Genomic DNA, 7215 nt, shown 5'->3' with positions numbered 1-7215 from the left:
TGTTTCTGCCCGGTTTCGAACCGGGGACCTTTCGCGTGTTAGGCGAACGTGATAACCACTACACTACGGAAACACACATGCAACTTCCTCTGCGCTAGCTTTTTGTCAAGGTGAACGAAAGTTTGTCTACAATCCAGGGATATTTACCAGAATACCCAGCAACCTACTCATAATAGTCGAGAATATAGAAACGTTCCAAGTGCTCATTTGCAGCTGCATGGATACGTTAGCATGAAAAACTAATGCAACAAGAAAGAACAGACCACAGCTTATAGGAATGAACCTCACAGACCTGCTGACCAAAAGAAACCACACACAAAAGAGGATGTACTCTATGACTCCAACTGTTTGCATTACAAAGAAGGCAAGACTTCTTTCCATCTTTAGGAGTCAGAAGAATGGTTTCCTCTGGGGAGAGTGTGTAGTTACTGGAAAAGGTCTGGAGATGTACTTGATATGCCTGCTGGTTACCCAGAAATGGTCAGTTTGTGTAGAATCATCAAGAGAACATTTTTATATTGGAGGGGAGTATTTATTGGAGGAACTTGGGGTATTGCCAAGTGTGGGGACTGGCTAAGCAAGTTCTAAATCCATAGGGCAAGCACGCAGATAAGACTGGCAAACAGGAAGGGCAGGCTGGAAACAATATAAAAAACATCACTGAAACCAAAATTTGGCTCTTTGAAAAGTGCAACAAAGTTGATAAATGTTTAGTTACATTTACAAAGAGAAACAAAGAGAAGATACGCAAATTACTAAAATTAGAAATGCAAGTGCCGACATTACTACAGACTTTACAGAAATAAAATATTACAAGAGGATACTGTGAAAAAATGTATGACAGCATATTGGATAACCTAAATGAAATGGACAAATTCCTATAAACACACAATTTACCAAAACTGAAACATGAAGAGAAATTTTAATAGACCTATGACTATTAAGTATATTGAAACAGTAATCAAAAACATCACAACAAAGAAAAGCCCAACCCACATGGTTTCATTGGTGAATTCTATCAAACATTTAAAGAAGAATTAACACCAATCCCTCTCAAACTCTTCCAAATGAGGACAGCACTCCCCTAATATCAAAGCCATTAGAAGAAAAGAAAACTGCAAACCAATATTCCTGATGCACATAGATGCAAAAATCCTCAACAAAATATTAGAAGGAAACTTTATCTTCATGATCAAAGCCATTTATGAAAAAGTTAGCATCTTCAGTGGTAAAAAAAAAAATGTAAGCTTTTTCTCTCATATTTGGAATAAGACATAGGTGTCCACTTTCACTACTTCTATTCAGCATTGTACTATTGTTTTTAACCAGGGCAAGTAGACAAGAAAAAGAAATAAAAGGGATCTAAATTAGATAGGAAGCAGTAAAATGTTCTCTGTTCACAGAATACATAATCTCATATGTAGAAAATCCTGAAGATTAAACACATACACACACACATGTGCACACACATTAGAACTATTAAATGAATTAAGCAAAATTGAAGGATATAAAATCAACATACAAAACTCAGTTGCATTTCTATACACTAACAATGAACAATCCAAAACAGAAATTAAGACAAGTACAATTGTATCAACAAGAATGAAACACTTAGGAGTGAACTTAAGGTGGAGGAAGCTGTGTACACTGAAAACTACAAAACTTTGCTGAAAGATATTAAAGAAAATATCAATGAATGGAAAGACATCTGTGTTCATGAATTGTAAGACTGATATAGTTATGATGTCAATAATACCCAAAGTGATCTACAGATTCAATGCAATCCCTATCAAAATCCCAACATTTTTTCTAGAAATAGAAAAATCCACCCTAAAATTCACATGGGTTCTCATGGGACATCCAAATAGCCACAACTATCTTGAAAAAGAAGAGTAAAGTTGGGGCCCTCTCACTTCCTGATCGCACAACTTACTTTAAAGCTACAGTTACCAAACCAGTGTGGTACTGGCATATAGCCAGATACATAGACCAATGAAATAGAATAGAGACCCCACAGATAAATTCTTGCATATATGATCAATTGGTTTTTGACAAGAGTCCCAAGACAATTCAATGAAGAAAGGTCAGTCTTTTCAACTAACGGTGTTGGGAAAACTGGATATTCACATGCAAAAGAATGAAGTTGGACACTTACCTTGCACCACACACAAAAATTAACTCAAAACAAATCGAAGGGCTAAATATAAGAGCTTAAAACCATAAAACTGTTAAAATAAACCAATAAGGGAAATCTTCATGACATTAGATTTGACAGTGATTTCTTGGATATGACACCAAAAGCACAAGCAACAGAAGAAAAAAATAGTTAAATTGGACCTCATCAAAATTAAAGACTTTCGTTCATCAAAAGTCACCATCAAAAGAGTTAAGAGATAACCCATAGGATGGGAGAAAATATCTGTGAAGCACATATCTGATAAAAGATTAATATCCAGAATATATAAAGAACTCCTACAAGTCAACAACAACCCCCCCCAAAAAAATACACACCATTTTAAAAATAGAAAAAGGACTTGAATAGACATTTCTCAAAAAAAGATATACAAATAGCTAATAAGCACATGAAAAGATGTTCCAACGTCACTAGTTATTAGGGAAATGCAAATCAAAGGCACAATGAGATAACACTTCATACACATTAGAGTGGCTAGTATATTAAAAAGAAGGAGGAGGAGGAGGGGAGGAAAAACTAAGTGTCAGGGAGGATGTAGAAAACTGACATCCTTATGCATTGCTGATGGAAATGTAAAGTGGTGTAGCCTCTGTATAAAACAGTTTAGCAGTTTCTCAAAGAGCTAAACATAGAATTACTATATGATCCATCGATTCCACTTCTAGACATATACCCAAAAGAATTGAAAGCTGGGCCTCAAACAGATGTTTGTACAGCAACGTTTACAGTAACATTATTCACAATAGTCAAAAGATGGAATCAAGCCAAATGTCCACCAACACGTAAACAAAATGTAACATATACATACAATAGAATATTATTTAGTCTTAGAAAGGAATGAAATTCTGACACATGCTACAATATGAATGAACCTTGAAAACATTATGCTAAGTGAAATGAACCAGACACAAACGTCAAATATTGTACAATTACATTTTTATGAGATACCTGAAATAGTCAAATTCACAGAGTCAGAGAGAGTAGTTACCAAGGACTGGAGGAAGGGGGTGGGGTTAGGACTTATTGTTTAAGAGGTTCAAATTTTTAGTTTGGGATGATGACAATGTTCTGCAGATGGGTAATGATGATGGTTGCACAACGATGTGAATATACTTAGTGTTGCTAAATTGTACAGTTAAAATGGTTAAAATGGCAAATTTTATGTTACATATATTTTACCACAATTTTTTTAATGCCCTGGAAAAATATACATAAGGGCATAACATAAAAAAAGATAAAGACATACAACAAAAAGGTTATCCATTTAAAAAGTTGGTGTGGCTGTATTAACATTAAAAAAAAGTAGACTTTAAGACAAGGAGTATTACCATAGATAGAGACATTTCATAATAATAAAAGACAGGCATTTCACAGTTAGAAGAGAGACATTTTATAAAAGAAAAACAACAATCCTAAATGTATATGCATTTGATAACATAATTTCAAAATATATAATTTTTAAAAGACATAAAAACTTATGTCCACACAAACATCTGTACATGATTGATCACAGCAACTTTATTTCTAAGAGTGAAACACTGGGAGCAAGCAAAATATTTCTCAGTAGGTTGATGGTTAAATAAACTATGGTACATCTATACTATGCAATACAGCTCAGTAGTAAAAAAGGCAAAAACAAATTGACGCAACAAACTGGATGGATCTCAAGGGCATTAGGTTGAGAGAAAAAAGCCAATCATAAAAGGTCATCTACTATATGATTATATTTATGTAACACTCTCAAAATGACAAAATCATAGAGATTATGAACAGGTTAGTAGTTGTCAAGGGGAGAGGGAAATGGGTGTGACTATAAAGGGGTAGCAACAGGAGGGAGAACTCAGTGGTGATAGAATTATTCTGTGTCTTGCTTTTGGTCCTTGTCATATGAATCTACACACATGATAAAATGACCTAGAACTATCACATGCACACATTATACCAATGTCAAATTTCCAGTTTTGATTGTACTGTAATTATATAAAATATTAGCATTGGAAGAAACTTGGAGAAGGGTATTTGGGACATCTCTGTACTTTCTTTGTAACTTCTTTTAGTTTTGAAATAATTATAGATTTACAAGTTTTTAAAGAAATGGATGGAACTGAAACTAGAAAATCCACACTTGTGGCTGGGGGTCTTAACATACTTTTCTCAGTAATACATAGAAGACGCAGATAAAAATACAATCGGTAAAGATATAAAAGATTTGAACTACACTCAAACAACTTGACTTATTAGACTTGTGTAAGACACAATAACAAACAGCTGCAAAATATACACTCTTTTCAAGTGTACATGGAAAATTCACAAAATTTGGGCCATTAAGAAAATCTCTCTATATTGTTAAGATTAAAATAATAAAGTATTAAAAAAATCAATATAAAGTTAAATTAGAAATCAATAACAAAAAGAAAATGAGAATATCTCCAAATGCTGGGAAAGTAACATAACACTCCTCAGTAACCCATGAGTTAAAAACAAAACAAGGAAGTAGAATATAGCTCAAACCAAAAACATAATGAAGTACAATATCAATATTTGTGGGTAGTCTCAAAAGTTTGAAACCAATTTGAGAGAGAAACATTATAGATTTAAATGCATATTATCTGTCAAGCATGTAAGAAGTTGAAAGTCATCACTCTGCCCCCAAAACAAGCAAAACACTGAAGTAACTGAAAAAGAGAACCGTCGCTAGATCCATCAGAGAACTGAGGTCACAGGGCAAGTCACTGCCCCCAAAACTGGACAAACAAGCAAATACACAGAGTCATAACTTACCAGAGCAGAAACCCACAGAAGAAACCTCTACAGGAACCAGTACTGGGGTAGAGACCTGAACTGTCATTGAGGAATTGCTGGAGGCTCAGTGTGGACAAGTCTGAGAGAGAAAAACTCCCAGAGCACCCAGTCATCTCCATCCCTACACTTCAGCAAATTTTACTTCCAGGAGCTTGACCAGCATTTCAAAGGAATTATGAGAGAAAAATCCCTTCATGCTTCTGGCAAGGGGAGGGGAAATTAGTTGTTTTTATAAACACCAGAGCATTCTGTTCTTAACAAGTTCTGCCCTCAGGAGAAACTAGTTAACCAGAGCCTAACTGGCAGGGTTTTATCACAGCCTAAGTGAGCTGGTGGAAGGGAAATAACCCCTCAAGCCAGCTCTAGCCTTCCACAGGGAAGAAGGGAAATACCCAACTCCAGCTCCCTCTGGCCTGCTTGTTACCACCTAAGGCACAGGGAAAACACTGTGCAGCATGTGTGAAGTTCACAGGTAAGAACACTGGCTCAGTAAAAGACAGATCTAATCATAAGACTATAGAATGCTCCCCTCCTACACACACACATATTACCATCACATTACTAAGAGCTATTTACAGCAGTTTAAAAAAACAAAAACAAAAACCCAGTATATCATGTTCAGCTAACAAGAAAAAATTATAAGACATTACTAAAGGACAAAACACATAGTTTGAAGAGTCAGATCAAACATCACAACCATACTCAGATATGGCAGGGATGTTGGAATTATCAGACCTGCAATTTAAGACAACTACAATTAAGATGCCAAGTGCTGTAATGGATGAAGTAGTTAACAGGCAAGAAAAGGTAGGCAGTGTAAGCAGAGAGATGGAAATTCTAAGAAAGAATCAAAAAGAAATTCTAGAGATCAAAAACATGGTAACAGAAACAAAGAATGCCTTTGATGGGCTTACTGGTAGACTGGACACAGTTGGGAAGATATTCTCAAGCTCTGAGCTTGAGAAATATCTCCATTAGAAACATCCAAAACTGAAAAGCAAAAACGCAAAAAAACTGAAAAAAAGAGAAAAGAATATCCAAGAACTGTGACAACTACAAAAGGCATAACATATGTTTAATGGAAATTTCAGAAGGAGAAAAAAGAGAGAAACAAATAGAAAAAATTTTTGAAACAATAATGAATGAAAATTTCCCCAGAGTGATGCCAGACACCAAACCACAGATCCAGGAAGCTCAGAGAACATCAAGATAAATGCCAAAAAAAATATATATAGGCATATAATTTTCAAACTACAGGAAAACAAACATAGACAAAAAAATCCTGAAAGGTGATAGAGGAAAAACAGTACCTACAGAGGAGCAAAAAAAAGAATTATATCAACTTCTCCTCAGAGCACATGAAAGCAAGAAGAGAGTAGGGTGAAATATTTAGAATGTTGAGAGATAAAAAAAACACACCAAATCTAGAATTCTGCACCCTGTAAAATTATCCCTCAAAAGTGAAGAAGAAATAAAGTCTTACCCAGGGGAACAAAACTTGAGAGAATTTGTTGCCAGTGGACTTGCCTTGCAAGAAATGTTAAAAGAAGTTCTTTAGAGAGGAAAATGACATAGGTCAGAAACTTGGGTCTACATAAAGAAAGAGCATCAAAGAAAGAATAAGTAAAGGTAAAATAAAAACTTATTTTTCTTAGTCTCAATTGATCTGACTGATAACAGTTTGTTCAAAATAGTACCAACAATGTTTAACTATATATATAGATGTAGATATAGATATGAATAACTGAATCACTTTGCTGTACAATTGAAACTAACACAACATTGTAAATCAACTGTACTTCATTTTTTTTAAAAGGTGCAATCATGAAACAAAGAAATAAAGCTGAACTTCATTAAAATGTAAAAACTCTGTGAAAGGCACGTTCAAGAGAATGAAAAGACAAGACAGATCAAGAGAAAATATTTGCAGATGACACACGTGATAAAGGAGTTACCCAAAACGTTATCTTAAAATCCAACAAGGCGAATACTTTTCTAACTTCCGTTTCTTTGCTTCTCTGCAAAACGTCTCAGACAGCAGCCATCAAGATTCTATGACTGAGGCCTCAGGTTTAAATCCAACTTGCCTTTAAGCTGTGAGAAGTTTGCTTTTGGGGGTTTCACCAAGTAAAACCGTAAGGAGAAAGGCCTCGCTGGGATTCGAACCCAGGATCTCCTGTTTACTAGACAGGCGCTTTAACCAACTAAGCCACGAGACC

The 7215-nt window shown here is 35.1% G+C and overlaps 2 non-coding genes across 2 annotated transcripts; both read right to left on the bottom strand.

Annotated features, from left to right (window-relative positions):
* TRNAV-AAC (transfer RNA valine (anticodon AAC)) lies at positions 1–73 on the bottom strand. Its single transcript has one exon. It is a non-coding gene; the product is annotated as a tRNA-Val (tRNA).
* Positions 74–7141: 7068 nt separating this feature from the next.
* TRNAT-AGU (transfer RNA threonine (anticodon AGU)) lies at positions 7142–7215 on the bottom strand. Its single transcript has one exon. It is a non-coding gene; the product is annotated as a tRNA-Thr (tRNA).

Source organism: Hippopotamus amphibius, chromosome 11, assembly GCF_030028045.1.
Source record: "Hippopotamus amphibius kiboko isolate mHipAmp2 chromosome 11, mHipAmp2.hap2, whole genome shotgun sequence".
NCBI classification, from domain to species: domain Eukaryota; kingdom Metazoa; phylum Chordata; class Mammalia; order Artiodactyla; family Hippopotamidae; genus Hippopotamus; species Hippopotamus amphibius.
Note: the sequence above shows the minus strand (reverse complement) of the source record. Positions and strands in the feature narration are given on the sequence as shown.